The 18,327-nt window shown below is 42.3% G+C and overlaps 1 protein-coding gene and 1 long non-coding RNA gene across 5 annotated transcripts in view; one reads left to right on the top strand and one right to left on the bottom strand.

Moving 5' to 3' along the window:
- SHANK3 (SH3 and multiple ankyrin repeat domains 3) overlaps positions 1-18,327 on the top strand; it is a 502,635-nt gene that overhangs the window by 152,126 nt on the left and 332,182 nt on the right. The window lies entirely within an intron of this gene.
- On the bottom strand, positions 5,281-14,618 carry LOC130368801 (uncharacterized). Its single transcript, XR_008892571.1, has 3 exons — positions 14,364-14,618; positions 9,442-9,500; positions 5,281-5,490 (listed from the first exon to the last, which is right to left on the bottom strand). It is a non-coding gene; the product is annotated as an uncharacterized LOC130368801 (long non-coding RNA).

Raw genomic sequence — 18,327 nt, 5'->3', positions numbered from 1 at the left:
TAAAGGGCCACTGCGCCGCTGATTGGCGCAGTGGTTCCAATTAGTGTGTTCACCTGTGCACTTCCCTATATCACCTCACTTCCCCTGCACTCCCTTGCCGGATCTTGTTGCCATTGTGCCAGTGAAAGCGTTCCTTGTGTGTTCCTAGCCTGTGTTCCAGACCTTCTGCCGTTGCCCCTGACTACGATCCTTGCTGCCTGCCCCGACCTTCTGCTACGTCCGACCTTGCTTCTGCCTACTCCCTTGTACCGCGCCTATCTTCAGCAGCCAGAGAGGTGAGCCGTTGCTAGTGGATACGACCTGGTCACTACCGCCGCAGCAAGACCATCCCGCTTTGCGGCGGGCTCTGGTGAAAACCAGTAGTGGCTTAGAACCGGTCCACTAGCACGGTCCACGCCAATCCCTCTCTGGCACAGAGGATCCACTACCTGCCAGCCGGCATCGTGACAGTGTTAGCCGCCTGTTGCTTGAGTTTGCTTTGCCTACATAAATACTTCTTGCAATATCAAAAATTATAAATTTCAACTAATATGGAAAATCTGCACAATATTACCAAAGAATTGTATATATTTTTTATCCATTCTTAGTTGCCCGTATTTTGTTTTCTTTCTCTCAGCTGGCCTTGGATGGAGCAAGACTTTGTATGGGATGGGTTTAGTTATGAGTAACTGTGAATCAAGTCATAAATTGGAATTGCATACAGTATTATGCATGTATTTTATCTCGGAAGAATATGCTCAAGTTTATAGTTTGTTCTTTGAAACGGTCTCTCTTTTTCACTGGGATAACTAGGAATGGAATACAAAGGTAATATAAAGGTTTGAATCATACAGACTTCTGCTTCTGACAGCAGCACTTCTGCTTTTCATTAAAAAAGAAATAGAAACACTGCCCTGAATACCTATGAGTAAGGAATCTTATGATGGAATCTTCACAGTCTGACAGAGAATTAACTGTACAAACTTAGTTTTAATTTTCTCCTAAACAGCCATTGTGATTGCAGTCAGCAGGGCCGGATCATCATTGGCACTCATGAAGCGTCTGCTTCGGGCCCCGAGCCCGCAGGGGGCCACCGTCACATTGGGGACATCCCTGTGTCCCAAAAAACCTTTTCAGGACACAGGATGCCCCAGTTACCTCTTTGCGGCCCCGCATTTACTTTAAAAACGCTGGGGCCACTGGGAAGTAGTGCACGCAGGGATGTCACTGACATCCCGTGCATGCGCCCATAGAAGAGCGGAGCATCGAGGAGGACGCGCGCATGGTAAGTCACCACTCACCAGCGGCACGTCATCTTCAGTGTTCCGACCTCCGCTCCTTTCCAGTCCCGGGACCTACTGCTGTGGCCCATAGGCCATAGCAGTAGACCATGAGCCCGGACCTGAGGAGTGGTGGTCGGAACACTGGGGCAGTAAACAGGCATACAACCTCCAGCCATACACTGTATATGGCTGAAGACTGTATGTCTGTGGGGGAACTGTACTGCACCTAATGTGGAGAACTATACTGCACCTAATGTGGGGGAACTGTACTGCACCTAATGTGGGGGAACTAAACTGCACATAATGTGGGGGAACTATACTGCACCTAATGAGGGGGAACTGTACTGCATCTAATGTGGGGGAACTGTACTGCACCTAATGTGGGGAACTATACTGCACCTAATGTGGGAAAGCTATACTGCACCTAATGTGGGGGAGCTATACTGCACCTAATGTGGGGGAACTGTACTGCACCTAATGTGGGGAACTATACTGCACCTAATGTGGGGGGAGCTATACTGCACTTAATGTGGGGGAGCTATACTGCACCTAATGTGGGGGAACTATACTGCACCTAATGTGGGAGAACTATAGTGCACCTAATGTGGGGGAACTATACTGCACCTAATGTGGGGGAACTATACTGCACCTAATGGGGGGGAACTATAGTGCACCTAATGGGGGGGGAACTATACTGCACCCCTAATGTGTGGGGAACTGTACTGCACCCATAATGTGGGGGAACTGTACTGCACCCCTAATGTGGGGGAACTGTACTGCACCCCTAATGTGGGGGAACTGTACTGCACCCCTAATGTGCGGGAAACTGTATTGCACCCCTAATGTGGGGGAACTGTACTGCACCCCTAATGTGGGGGAACTGTACTGCACCCCTAATGTGCGGGGAACTGTACTGCACCCATAATGTGCGGGGAACTGTACTGCACCTAATGTGGGGAAACTGTGTTGCACCTAATGGGGGGGGGGCTGTACTGCACCCCTAATGTGTGGGAACTGTACTGCACCCCTAATGTGCGGGGACTTATACTGCACCTAATGTGGGGGAACTGTCGGGGGGGGGGGGGGCATCATAATGAAGTGCTCCGTCTTCCAGGCAGCCTTAATCTGGCCCTGGCAGTCAGGTATGTAACATTGGAGACCACATTGATCTGTCTATGTCAAAGGCAGGTGCGGAGACTGCTAAAGTGCTCGCTACTGTCGGATTCATTTGTCAAATCCCCACACTTTTCTTTGTCTTTTGTCCTGGAGTGATAACATACCAAAAATTCATGTGAGCAGTGCAGCCAGTCACATGTCATATGCTATAAATGCTTGCATTGCCACTGGGGTCAGTGATTGGCCACAGTGGGCACCTGCTGGTACGCCATATCATTTCTCCACAAAATTGAAAATAAAGACCCAAGAGGCCACCGGTGCATAATCACTGGACTTTAAGGGATAGTTACAGCTTTAATAGTGGACAACAAGCTTATTAGTGGGGCTCAACCTCTGTGATCCCACTGATCAAGAGAACAGAGGAAAATTGTCTTCCCCTGAATTAACATGTGCACAACCAGCACTGCTTCATTTCTTTATTAGTTTTCCAAGCGTTGACCTATGTCTTTGCAGTTAGTAAATGTGAAGGATGAAATAGTTCCTGGTAACATAACAACGCATTTTGTTCAGTAAATGGCAGGGCTGAAGGATTCTAATTGCCAAGTGCAGTCATGTAACGCACATCTGTTGGTCTGTTTTTCATTGTGAGCTCCGATTTATCATCTTCTGCACATCTGCTCTGTCAAATTTTCACAGTGGCGTCATTCACCATAATAATTATTTCTCTGCATCTGTAGAGTACTTTATGCCATGTAAGAGGATCTAGTTTTGCGCTGAATTGTGAGTTGGCCTGTGTGGTAAATCGCTATGTGTCCATTAAAGAATGATCATGTGAGCATTGACAGTATTAATGGATTGTTTTACTATTCTTAAATATTAAATGGGCACTGTCAGATACAAAAACTTTTGATATGTTGTAAAGCATGTATAACCAATAGGTTTTGCGATTGCTTTCATTAGAAAATTTTCAGTATTTCATACTGAAAAATCCAGTCAAACAACTGCCCCCCTGCCTGCTTGGACACATACTAGTCCTGCTGTGTCCATGCGTCATCACCTATGTCATGGACACACTTCCTTGATTGACAGCTGTGAACGTAGGGCTCACCATTGGAGGAAAAATCCTCCCACTGTCAGCTTGTGTCCTGCTACTGTCAGTGAGGACAAGCTGGGAGTTGTAGTTTTGCTAATGCTAGGGGAGATGTGAGCAGACAGCATACTGAGGGAGGGGGCGGAGACCTGCACCGTGAGACCACACCCCCTTCCTTTGAGATAAATTCAGAATAGTGAGCTAAATTAAAAGTGTCATAAAAAAATTAAAATAAAGGTGCTAGACACATAGTAATTAGATGTACATGGTCAGGGTTAGGTACTGAGTGATATATTGAAAAAATGTTTCATGGTTGGATCTGACGGGTACGCTTTAAGGCAAGCATGTCAAACTCAAAGGCTAACATGGGCCAAAAAAACAAGGTTTAAGTTTATGTGGGCCGCATCCAAAAAAGGACATAGTAACGCCGGCCCTTGAATTCTGGGAGCGTGACGTGAGCAAATGTCAATACGAGGCCCCCACATTAGGTGCCCAGTACAGTTCCCCCACATTAGGTGCGCAGTACAGTTCCCCCACATTAATAGCCCAGTACAGTTCCCCCACATTAGGTGCCCAGTACAGTTCCCCCATATTAGGTGCCCAGTACAGTTCCCCCACATTAGGTGCCCAGTACAGTTCCCCCACATTAGTTGCCCAGTACAGTTCCCCCACATTAGGTGCCCAGTACAGTTCCCCCACATTAGGTGCAGTACAGTTCCCCCACATTAGGTGCCCAGTACAGTTCCCCCAAATTAGGTGCAGTATGTTCCCCCACAGACATTCAACCTCCAGTCATATACACTGTATGGCTGGAGGCTGTATGCCTGTGTACTGCCCCACTTCAGTGCTTTGACCACCACTCCTCCGGTCCAGCCATAGCTGTAGGTCCCGTGACCGGAGGAGCGGTGAGCTGACCACCAAAGCTGACGAGCCACTGATCACTTACCATGCTGGCCAGCGCGCGTCTTCCACCTCCATGTTCCGCTACTCCGCGCCTCCGTTGCTATGGGCGCATGCACGGGACGTCAGTGACGTCCCGGCGTGCGCTATCTCCCGGCTCCTGCTTTTTTAAACTTAACGCGGGGCCGCTGAGAGTTGATGGGGGCATCCCTGTGTCCCAAACACATCTTTTGGGACACAGTGATGTCCGGGCCACAAATATACCGTATTCATTGTGGGCTGCATGTTTGACACCCAAGCTTTAAGGTATGCTATGGTATGGCTTCTTTTGGTGTATTGTTTTGTATGCTCTATGTTATTCTTTGACTTCCATGATATTATTAGTTATACTCAATATAACATAAGAATTTTTACTATATATGATCATAAGTGTTCTCTTTGCCCTTTTCTATGGCTAGTAGTTGACTAGTGTTGAGCGGCATAGGCCATATTCGAATTCGCGAATATATGGACGAATATTCGTCATATATTCGCGAATATTCGCATATTCGTTATATTCTCGTTTTATCTTCGCATACGCGAAATTCGCGTATGCGAAAATTAACATATGTGAAAATCAGCATATGCGAAATTAGCATACGCGAAAATTCGCATATGCGAAAATTAGCATATGCGAATTTTCGCGCGCCAGTCTCACACAGTAGTATTAGAACCTTCTTTACACCACACAAGCTGGAAGCAGAGAGGGATGATCACTGTGATGTGTATTGTGAAGAAAAAAAAAAAAAAAAAACGAATATTCGTAATTACGAATATATAGCGCTATATTCGCGAAATTCGCGAATTCGCGAATATGCGATATTCGCGAATAATATTCGAATTGCGAATATTCGCGAGCAACACTATAGTTGACAATGCAGTTCTAATATGCTGTAGGAAACTATTGTTGCTCTTTGTACAATATTCATTGCACAGCGTCTTTCTGGCCTGTCAGTCTGGATACTGGAGGGATACATCGACAGTTCGGGACACTGAGCTTCTCACTTGTTACCTTGTTATCCTCTCATGTATGATGCTTCATCGATTTTCTATTGAAACAATACAGCTCATGTTTGGCTTTTCCTGTAAGAACATAAACAAACCCAAACATAACAGTTAATGTGAAGTGACTCCTCTCATACATGCTATACAATTTTGCATACATCAAAACAGACTAGTCATGTTCTCAGTATTGTTTAGGGGTTTCAGCAGCCAGGTCTACAATAGTATTGATTCTTGTAAAATAATAAAAATAAAAAAAGACAAAAAAATTGTCATCAAGATGATGGACTCTATAAATCAAGATGAACTTTATTGGAGTCCTGGTATAGTACGCATGGACATGTCTGATGGAGGAGCTATAAGCTTTAAACATATTATACCAAAATTCCAATAAAGTTCATCTTGATTTATAGAATCCTACATCTTGATGACAACTTCTTCATAAGTGTTGGCGCCATCCTTACACACCTTAGCGGTTATAAGTTGTTGTGTGAGCAGACCCCTGTGTGGAAAAAAGCAGCAGCAGCTTCTCCTGTCAAACAATACAGTGACCCATCAAGATACAATGGCCTCAGGTTACAATATTTTCCACGCACAATGGTTTTTCCTGGACCATTGTAACTTGAAACCATACTCCACGTACAGTGCCAGAAACAGTCCAGATCAGTGGCTCGTGTGAATGGCTGGAAGATCCAGGCAATCAGAGAGGGCATTTTACTGGTAGAACCCTGTATTATTGAAGTTAAGGGGGTATTCTGCTGTAAACATGTTATCCATTATCCAAAGGATAGGGGATAAGATGTTAGATCGCGGGGGGTCCTGCCACTGGGCACCCCCACAATCTCCGGGCCATCAGCGGTGGCGGCTGGAACACGGAGGCTTACAGCTTCTGCGTTCGTGATGACACACCACGCCCCCTCCATTCATGTCTATGGGAGGGGGCGTGACAGCCTGTACATAGCCATCATGCTTCCTCCCATAGAGGTGAATGGTGGCCGGTGTGAGGTGAAAAATGAAAATCCGTGAAAAAATCGGACCGCCCCTCTCCGAAGTTTGCCAAAGCTAGAGGGGGGGGGGGGGGGAGGAGCAAGTTTGCCGAAGCTACAGCGGGGAGGAGCGAGGGCAGAGCGGGGAGGAGCGAGGGCAGAGCCATGGGTTTGATTTTTTCACCGTGCGTGGAGGGCAGAGCCATGGGAGCCATGGGTTTGACTTTTTCACCGCTCGTCTGCAGGAGATAATTAAGCCACGCCCCCCCCCTCCTGGAGGATGGAGAGCGTGAGAGCGCAGCTCTGCATAATACAAGAAGACAGGGGGAGAATGAGGACGTACACAGCTCCTCCCCTCCTCTGCTCTGTACACACAGAACCTAATTTATCACGGGGAGGTTCCAAGTTTTCACGGGGGAAACACAGAGCGGGTGAGGGGAGAGGGAACATGCACAGCTCCTCACCTCCCGGCATTGCCAGGCGTGGACAGCTTTGCCAGTCATCGGGCACGGAGCGGAGTTCGCTCTGTGCACTGATTGACTGGGGTGCCGCAGCGGAGATCTAACATTTTATCCCCTATCCTTTGGATAGGGGATAAGATATTTACAGTGGAGTACCCCTTTAATGCACTGATTTGCTGTCTAGTAGCGCCTCTCTACAGTTTAGTGCGGTATTGCACTACTCTTTACCTATGACAGGATTAGCTGCTCTAGTGGACACCAGGTAAGGGTGACTTCATGTTTTATCTCGGATACACTGCATGTACTGTACAGGACCCTGAAGAAGCTCCTGCCCTTTATGTATAAAATAATGTATAGCTTTTAGCAGCTTTTTCTTACTTTTATATGTAAGGACTTTCTTTACCTGCTTGGTTATCATTTCAGTTTTCTTTAATCTTTTTTTTTTTTTTGGGGATGACATTTTAGAGACTTTGGAACAAATTATTAGTTTACCATAGAGTTATGGCCTTAACATACAATGGTCATCCTGGAACCAATTCACATGGTAACTTGAGGGACCACTGTATTGCCCCATGAGGAGCTTCATCAGATCTTTTTTATACCTAAATTCATCCTCCCCAGTACTGAGAACATGCCTGTTCTGACCCAGTCTTCAATGGCTGTGTGTGCATGGTGAATTTCTATTTCCATGAAAAGGAGTCATGGGAGCAACATCAATACGATGATGTATTACGTTAATCATACTGGATTTTGTCATTCTTTAATACCTGCTGCACCATTTTTACCTCACCAAAAAAATTTCTAATGAACACTGCAGTGGTCATTGGGATGCATGTGTTATTCACAAACCAAGTGTACACTGCACTATATGGGAATACTAACAGCTGTATCTCAGGTCCTAGAGCTGTGTTTCCTAACCAGTGTGCCTCTAACTGTTGTATAACTACAACTACCAGCATGCAAGGACAGCTAAAGGCTGTCCTGGCATGCTGGAAGTTGTAGTTTTACAACAGCCAGAGGTACACTGGTTGGGAAACCCTGTCATAAAGAGTAGGACGAGCTACAGATTAGTGCCATGAAGCTTAAAGGGGTACACCGGCGCTAAGACATCTTATCCCCGCTGCTGGGGACCCACGTGATCTTGCACGCAGCACCCCGTTAGAATCAGTCCCCGGAGCACATTCGCTCCGGGTCTGATTACTGGCGATCACGGGGGCCGGAGCACTGTGACGTCACTCCCTCGCGTGACGTCACGCTCTGCCCCCTGAATGCAAGCCTATGGGAGGGGGCTTTCCGGCCCCCGTGATCGCCAGTAATCAGACCCGGAGCGAACGTGCTCCGGGGACTGATTCTAACTGGGTGCTGCGTGCAAGATCACGGGGGTCCCCAGCGGCAGGAGCTCCACGATCAGGCATCTTATCCCTTATCCTTTGGATAGGGGATAAGATGTCTTAGCGCTGGAGTACCCCTTTTAAAGAGGTATTCCCATCTGCAAAAGTTACCCCTATTTATAAAATAGGGCAGTGGTTTCCAACTTTTTTTTTTTGCCCCTTTACAGCCCATTCTTAAATATTGTGAGATTTTTGTAATTAATATAGTATAATTCATACTTTATGCTTTACTTTACTCCATATCCTCTCCCCATATGCCCAGTCCTCCAATTCACAGGTGGTGTCTTCTCTGATAAGAGTTGTTTACTTCTTCTTTTCATCACTATCTGGCCTAGACCGCCTAGACTTCTCCCGGCCAAGACTTCTACACAGAACCAGCCTAACAAACATTTTAGGTTCCTTTCTGCAGTACAATGCCCTCTCTTTACAAATTTAGCCTAAGGATACTAAAAGTTTAACATAAAATTTACTGATGTTAATTCGTAGTTATGAAAGGATGAGGGCTTTATTAAGCATCTGAAATTTGAGCTATGTTGTTAATTTTAAAATCTTTGTTTTGCAGTGACTTACCGGAATTAATTTTACGTAGTATTTTGCCTTGAACGCTTCTTCCTCCTCCCTCATAGATGCAGTTTAAAATCTTTTTCCCATTGTGCAATTGAAGGCATACTATGGATATTAAAATCCGCAGCATGTCTGTTTATGTTAGGGATTTGCCATGGATGTTCACCGCAATGCGAAGCGTGAAATCCCGATCATATCCACTGCAAAACCCAAGTCAGCAGCAAGTAACATTACACTTTTAATTTGCTGCAGCTTCCTGCATTGTGTCTGAAGTTACCCTTAGGCCACTATCACAAGGCACTATACAAAGAGCGGAAAATGTATCATAGAAGGTTGTTTCACCTCTTCCCTGCCCGGACTCATTCTTAGTTTTGGCTTACAAATACTGAAGCAAAAAACTGACCTAAATACTGGCGTGTGGCCTAACCTTTTATAAATACACTGTACGACCTATACCTTTTTATAGCCTGTATTATAGCCCAGAGCCGCTTTCACAACTATGAACTGCAGAGGTGAGATTTGCCAGCTTTCTTTCTCTTCATAGAGCTTGTTATAGGCACTTGCATGGTGGCACAGCACAGTAATAGTATAAAAAACAAATTCTTCCATTGCAGAATTGATAAAGTGTACCTTCTAGCAAGAATGGAATGGATGCTGTGTTCTTCAACTCCCATTGTCTTTTCTCAGCTCTGTATGAGAGAGATAAAGAATGGACATATGTACCCTGAAATGCTTGTAATCCATTTTTAACATTCCTAAATGAAGACAAGAACTGCAGATGTTACAAAGCAGATGTTACAACGTTTTAAAAGAGTCCATTAAGTTCAACCTATATTCCTATTGTGTCCGTACTGTGTTGATCCAGAGAAAGGCTGGGGCCAATTGCCCCATACCAAGGGAAATAGTTACTTCCTGATGCCAAATACACTGCTCAAAAAGGGAACACTAAAATAACACTTCCTAGATCTGAATGAATGAACTAATCGTATGAAATACTTTCGTCTTTACATAGTTTAATGTGCTGACCACAAAATCACACAAATTATCAATGGAAATCAAATTTATCAACCCATGGAGGTCTGGATATGGAGTCACACTCAAAATCAAAGTGTAAAATCACACTACAGGCTGATCCAACTTTGATGTAATGTCCTTAAAACAAGTCAAAATGAGGCTCAGTAGTGTGTGTGGCCTCCATGTGCCCGTATGACCTTCCTACAATGCCTGGGCATGCTCCTGATGAGGTGGCGGATTTGTCTCCTGAGGGTTGCCCTCCCAAACCTGGACTAAAGCATCCGCCAACTTCTGGACAGTCTGTGGTTCAATGTGGCATGGGTGGATGGAGCGAGACATGATGTCCCAGATGTGCTCAATCGGATTCAGGTCTGGAGAACGGACGGGCCAGTCCATAGCATCAATGTCTTCCTCTTGCAGGAACTGCTGACACACTCCAGTTACATGAGGTCTAGCATTGTCCTGCATTAGGAGGAACCCAGGGCCAACCGCACCAGCATATGGTCTCACAAGGGGTCTGAGGATCTCATCTCGGTACCTGATGGCAGTCAGGCTACCTCTGGCAAGCACATGGATGTTGCAGGCAGCAGAACGTTCTCCACGGCATCTCCAGACTCTGTCATGTCTGTCACATGTGCTCAGTGTGAACCTGCTTTTATCTGTGAAGAGCACAGGGTGCCAATGGCAAATTTGCCACTCTTGGTGTTCTCTGGCAGATGCCAAATGTCCTGCACGGTGTTGGGCTGTAAGCACAACCCCCATTGTGGATGTTGGGCCCTTATACCACCCTCACGGAGTCTGTTTCTGACCGTTTGGGTGGACACATGCACATTTGTCGCCTGCTGTAGGTCATTTTGCAGGGCTCTGGCAGTGCTCCTCCTGCTCCTCCTTGCACAAAGGCGGAGGTAGTGGTCCTGCTGCTAGGTTGTTGCCCTCCTAAGACCTCCTCCACGTCTCCTGATGTACTGGCCTGTCTCCTGGTAGCGCCTCCATGCCCTGGACACTATGCTGACAGACACAGCAAACCTTCTTGCCACAGCTCGCATTGATGTGCCATCCTGGATGAGCTGCACTACCTGAGCCACTTATGTGGGTTGTAGACTCCTTCTCATGCTACCACTAGAGTGAAAGCACCACCAGCATTCAAAAGTGACCAAAACATCAGCCAGGAAGCATAGGAACTAAAAAGTGGTCTGTGGTCACCACCTGCAGAACCACTCCTAATTGCCTATGATTTCCACCTGTTGTCTGTTCCATTTGCACAACAGCATGTGAAATTGATTGTCAATCAGTGTTGCTTCCTGAGTGGACAGTGTGATTTCACAGAAGTGTCATTGACTTGGGGTTACATTGTGTTGTTTAAGTATTTCCTTTATTTTTTGAGCAGTGTATATTATATTGTATTGCATAAAATCCATGTTCTAATGTCAATGCAAATGATGGTAGATTAAGGGTCGTGATATAGATTGGTGTACAATGCTATCATTTCGCTAGCACTTTAACACAGTTAGATGGCAGTGCTTTGGCAACAGCAATGGTCTAATGACAATGAATCTGTAATGTAAACCAGTACGGTTATCGATGTAGTAGAAAAGAAAAAATTATATTAACTGTGGCGTTAACAGAACAGATGCAAGAAATGAGGATTCAAGCAGCTTGCCTTCTCCATTCTCAGCGTGACCACATTATGACTGCTGGAGCTTCCAATATGTAGCGTAGGGTCTGTTTCAAAAGTCATAGTGCAAGTAGTGTTCTTGGGTTATCCTTCACTATGATATCAACTCATCAGCCTAGGCATTTTAGTCTGAAAATGCTAGTTATATCTACCTAGAACAGTGTTTCCCAACCAGGGAGCCTTCAGCTGTTGCAAAACTACAACTCCCAGCATGCCGGAACAGCCAAAGGCTGTCCCTGCATGCTGGGAGTTGTAGTTTTCCAACAGCTGGAGGCACCCTGCTTGGGAAACATTGACTTAGAATATGGTTAGAGTTATACAGTATATCTACCTTGAATATAGTTGCAGTTATATAGTATATCTACATGGAATATGATTACAGTTATACAGTATATCTACCAATAATATGGTTACAGTTATGCAGTATATCTATGGTTACAGTTATACAGTATATCTACCAATAATATGGTTACAGTTATGCAGTATATCTATGGTTACAGTTATACAGTATATCTACCAATAATATGGTTACAGTTATGCAGTATATCTATGGTTACAGTTATACAGTATATCTACCAATAATATGGTTACAGTTATGTAGTATATCTATGGTTACATTTATAAAGTATATCTACCAATAATATGGTTACAGTTATGCAGTATATCTATGGTTACAGTTATACAGTATATCTACCAATAATATGGTTACAGTTATGTAGTATATCTATGGTTACATTTATAAAGTATATCTACCAATAATATGGTTACAGTTATGCAGTATATCTACGGTCACATTTATAAAGTATATCTACCAATAATATGGTTACAGTTATGCAGTATATCTATGGTTACATTTATAAAGTATATCTACCAATAATATGGTTACAGTTATGCAGTATATCTATGGTTACAGTTATACAGTATATCTACCAATAATATGGTTACAGTTATGTAGTATATCTATGGTTACATTTATAAAGTATATCTACCAATAATATGGTTACAGTTATGTAGTATATCTATGGTTACAGTTATACAGTATATCTACCAATAATATGGTTACAGTTATGTAGTTTATCTACCAATAATATGGTTACAGTTATGCAGTATATCTATGGTTACAGTTATACAGTATATCTACCAATAATATGGTTACAGTTATGCAGTATATCTATGGTTACATTTATAAAGTATATCTACCAATAATATGGTTACAGTTATGCAGTATATCTATGGTTACAGTTATACAGTATATCTACCAATAATATGGTTACAGTTATGCAGTATATCTATGGTTACATTTATAAAGTATATCTACCAATAATATGGTTACAGTTATGCAGTATATCTATGGTTACAGTTATACAGTATATCTACCAATAATATGGTTACAGTTATGTAGTATATCTATGGTTACATTTATAAAGTATATCTACCAATAATATGGTTACAGTTATGTAGTATATCTATGGTTACAGTTATACAGTATATCTACCAATAATATGGTTACAGTTATGTAGTTTATCTACCAATAATATGGTTACAGTTATGCAGTATATCTATGGTTACAGTTATACAGTATATCTACCAATAATATGGTTACAGTTATGCAGTATATCTATAGTTACAGTTATACAGTATATCTACCAATAATATGGTTACAGTTATGCAGTATATCTACGGTCACATTTATAAAGTATATCTACCAATAATATGGTTACAGTTATGTAGTATATCTATGGTTACATTTATAAAGTATATCTACCAATAATATGGTTACAGTTATGTGGTATATCTATGGTTACATTTATAAAGTATATCTACCAATAATATGGTTACAGTTATGTAGTATATCTATGGTTGCAGTTATGTAGTTTATCTACCTATAATATGGTTACAGTTATGCAGTATATCTACCTATAATATGGTTACAGTTATGCAGTATATCTATGGTTACATTTATACAGTATATCTACCAATAATATGCTTACAGTTATGTAGTATATCTATGGTTACAGTTATGTAGTTTATCTACCTATAATATGGTTACAGTTATACTGTATATCGACCTAGGATATAGTTACAGTTATACAGTATATCTACCAATAATATGGTTACAGTTATGTAGTTTATCTACCAATAATATGGTTACAGTTATGCAGTATATCTATGGTTACAGTTATACAGTATATCTACCAATAATATGGTTACAGTTATGCAGTATATCTATGGTTACATTTATAAAGTATATCTACCAATAATATGGTTACAGTTATGCAGTATATCTATAGTTACAGTTATACAGTATATCTACCAATAATATGGTTACAGTTATGCAGTATATCTACGGTCACATTTATAAAGTATATCTACCAATAATATGGTTACAGTTATGTAGTATATCTATGGTTACATTTATAAAGTATATCTACCAATAATATGGTTACAGTTATGTAGTATATCTATGGTTACATTTATAAAGTATATCTACCAATAATATGGTTACAGTTATGTAGTATATCTATGGTTACATTTATAAAGTATATCTACCAATAATATGGTTACAGTTATGTAGTATATCTATGGTTGCAGTTATGTAGTTTATCTACCTATAATATGGTTACAGTTATGCAGTATATCTACCTATAATATGGTTACAGTTATGCAGTATATCTATGGTTACATTTATACAGTATATCTACCAATAATATGCTTACAGTTATGTAGTATATCTATGGTTACAGTTATGTAGTTTATCTACCTATAATATGGTTACAGTTATACTGTATATCGACCTAGGATATAGTTGCAGTTATACAGTATATCTACCTATAATATGGTTACAGTTATGCAGTATATCTACCTATAATATGGTTACAGTTAGGATATGTTCACACGTGCAGGATCTGCTGCATGTTTTTTGCAGCTGATTTTGGTACCCATTGAAGTTAACAGGATTTATTTTTTCAGGTCTTAAAAAGGACATTAATAAGTTGTGTGGACCTTAGGATGAACTAAGGTAAACTGAGACCCCTTTATTTTCCCTCATCTCACCACCCTTTGTCCTTAACCATGCCTACTCGGCATGATTGACAGTTCGGGCACGGCCCGCATCATCATTGAGCAGGGCAGTGATGTAAATGGTGCTCGGCTGTCAGTCATGTCTAGTAGGCGTGGTTACAGCCCTGTGCAGCAAGTGACTACATCAGGATGCCACACACCCTGGAGACTACTTATGAGGGCATTGGTATATGACACCGGACAATTTTAAAACTCATTGGCCCTAATTTAAAGTGTAGTTTTCTTTGTGAGGTTTTTTTCACGACAGGTAAATTTCTGTGGTATTTTCTAATTGGGCGCTTTTTCCCAGAGCTTAAATCCACCACATCTAATGTAAGAACATCAGTAAATATGTTGGGATTTTTTTAAACGGTCAGAGACATGCCTCTTTTTCTGAGTAAAATGGAGTTGGTTGGGGTTTTTTAAATTTATTTTTTGGTTGCAAATACTGGTACACGAAGCGTACAATGCAATTTGGGCACAAACCCCCCCAAAAAACAGTCAGCATCACATTAGTAAATGACCCTCATTATCTTCACGTGTTAGGACACCAAGACAGATTCTTTTAGGGTTAAAAGACAGACACCTAAATATACACACAATATATGAGTAAGTATTTTATCCATTTGAAACAACAAAATGAGCTGATGGAATGAGCTCAATAGATGGAGAAGAAAGCAGGAATTAACATAACTGGAGAAAACATTTCCGCACAGGGATCCCACTCCCCCATCATTTTTCCACTGGCTGCCATCCACTTGGGGGAATTGAAAGTGCCAGGGACCAGAAACCCTGAGAGATTTCCTCTCTTATTAATATAAATAGGCATCTGTCACTTTCTGGATACATCTAAATTGTATCTTTTCTGTCCCATAAGAATAGAGCTACTGGTGACATGGGGGAGATTTATCATTGTTTTGCTGTGCAAAGTCCTTCTTTGTGTGGTTTTATTTTGCACAGTTTTTTGCTGTTGTGCGCCAAATTTATCAAAAAGGCGCAAGGACTTTTATAAATACGGCACACATTTTATTTCACCTCACAAACGGCTGTGAGCTGCCAAATTGGATGTTTACTTTCGTTTTCCCTCAGACTGAGTTTCCTGTGCTTGGTACAGAAGGTGCTGTCATAGCAGGTCGCCCTACTTGTAAGTGTTTCATGTAAAAAAGTGTTTCTGCCCGTAACTTTTTGTATGTTGCAGGTCCTTTTCTGCCTATTTACCCTCAGACAGAGTTGGCCCTGCTTAATCTCCAATTGTTCAATAACATAACAACCTGGCGTGCCCCAAGATGGAATAACAGAGAGCTGTGGCGTCTGTCTGACACATGCACCAACCTTCAGACTAAACGCAGCTTACCTGTTACCGAGCTGTCTACCCCGCAGCATTTTCAACACCTAGGCCAGTGTTTCTCAACCAGTGGGCCTCCAGCTGCTGCAAAACTACAACTCCCAGCATGCCCGGACAGCCAAAGCATGCTGGAAGTTGCAGTTTTGCAACAGCTGGAGGCACCCTGGTTTGGAAACACTGACCAAGGCCATTGTGGCTAGGATTGTCACCGCTCCCTGGTCACATATTTGGGGCTCTCATTTTGCGCTCTCCACTTTATTAGGTGAGCGACAATTTAAGGCGATTTAGCATGCCCTGTCTTCTGGAGCTCCGCTCGCAGCGTCCGGAAGTTTATTACTCTGGACGCTGTGTGCGGGCTTCCGTGTCCAAACGGCAGTGGAGAACCCCTTTAACCCCTTAAGGACGCAAGGTTTTTCCGTTTTTGCATTTTCATTTTTTCCTCATCACCTTCTAAAAATCATAACACTTTCAATTTTGCACTTAAAATTCCATATGATGGTTTATTTTTTGCGCCACCAATTCTACTTTGCAGTGACATTAGTAATTTTACCAAAATATGCCCGGCCAAACGGAAAATTTTTTTATTGCGTGACAAAATTGAAGAAAAAATTTTCTAACTTTTGGGGGCCTCCATTTCGGTAAAATCTTATGATCTTATCTCTATTCTGTAGGTCCATACGGTAAAAATGATACCCTACTTATATACGTTTGATTTTGTATTACTTCTAAAAAAAATCATAACTACATGCAGGAAAATGTATCCGTTTAAAATTGTCATCTTCTGACCCATATCATTTTTTATTTTTCCGCAAACAGGCTGGTATGAGGGCTACGTTTTTGCGCCGTGATTTGAAGTTTTTATGGGTTCCATTTTTATATTGATCGGACTTTTTTTCATGATATTAAAAGTGACCAAAAATATGCTATTTTAGACTTTGGAATTTTTTGTGTGTACGCCATTGACCGTGCGATTTAATTAACAATATATTTTTATATAGACAAGATGCAAAAGACTTCAGCACTGCTAGCTTCCGAAGAAAATGTGTGTCTTCAATATTGAGCAGATAGTACGCTCCCTCTCTGGACGTATTCAGGTGGTGCAAATTCATGGGATGTAGTTCAGGTAAATAAAGTTCAAATGGAACATAAATGAAGGGTTAATAGCGCGTGGCACAACGATCGGTGCGGCCCACTTGAGAAAGCACCGTTTGATGTGAAACGTCGCCATTAACGTGGTGAGTGCTTTCATTTACATTCCATTTTAACAGATATATTTTTATAGTTCGGACATTTCCGCACGCGGCGATACCACATATGTTTATTTTTATTTATTTATTTTTTTATGGGAAAATGGGGATGATTCTTACTTTTATTAGGGAAGGTGTTAAATGATCTTTATTAACTTTATATTTACACTTTATTTTTGCAGTGTTACAGCCCCCCCGGTGGCTATTTCACTGCACATACCGATCTCATACACAGATCATTGCAATCGGCGGTCGATTGCTCAAGCCTGGATTTCAGGCTTGGAGCATTCAATCGCCGATCGGACGTGACGGAGGCAGGTGAGGGGACCTCCGCTCGCGTTCTTGCTGATCGGGACATTGCGATTTCACTGCGATGGTCCCGATCAGCCCGACTGAGCTGCCGGGAAGCGTTTACTTTCATTTTAGACGCGGCAATCAACTTTGGGTTGATTGCGCGGCAATCAACTTTGGGTTAATAGCGCGCAGCACAACGATCGGTGCCGCACGCTATTAGCCCAGGGTCCCGGCTGTCATTAGCCACCGGGACCGACCCGGTATGTCGCGGGGTCACGGACCACGTGTTTTATACCGGGAACGGGCGCAGGGCGTACCGGTATGCCCTACGTCCTTAAGAGGTTAATATATTGATCTTTGTTAAGATTAATGTATTGATATATTAGATGATCTGATTAGGTCACACAACCCTGCTTGGTACTTAGGGGGAGATTTATTTAAACCTGTCCAGAGGTAAAGTTGCTGAGTTGCCCATAGCAACCAATCAGACTGCTTCTTAAATTTTTGACAAGGCCTCTGAAAAATAAAAGAAGTGATCTGATTGGTTGCTATGGGCAACTCAGCAACATATCCTCTGGACAGGTTTAAATAAATCTCTATGAAATTTAGTTCTTCTTTGATTTTTGCTTACTCTATCAGAACATAGGACTCCTTACTAAATAACTGGTTCCCCATGCTTGAAAGTAATTTCACTGGGGTCTGACATTTTCTTAAGCCAAATTGGTCATGGTCTACATTTGCAGTGTTTTTAACAGTGTTGCGCAAAATATTTGTGCCTTCTTAACAAAGGCTCAGTTAATAAATACTGCCCACTGCATGGGCAACTGCACAAAAAAGTCTATTTTAAAAAGGCGCAAAAAATTGCACAAGATCACAAAATT

Source organism: Hyla sarda, chromosome 4 (assembly GCF_029499605.1).
Source record: "Hyla sarda isolate aHylSar1 chromosome 4, aHylSar1.hap1, whole genome shotgun sequence".
Taxonomy (NCBI): Eukaryota; Metazoa; Chordata; class Amphibia; order Anura; family Hylidae; genus Hyla; species Hyla sarda.
Note: the sequence above shows the minus strand (reverse complement) of the source record. Positions and strands in the feature narration are given on the sequence as shown.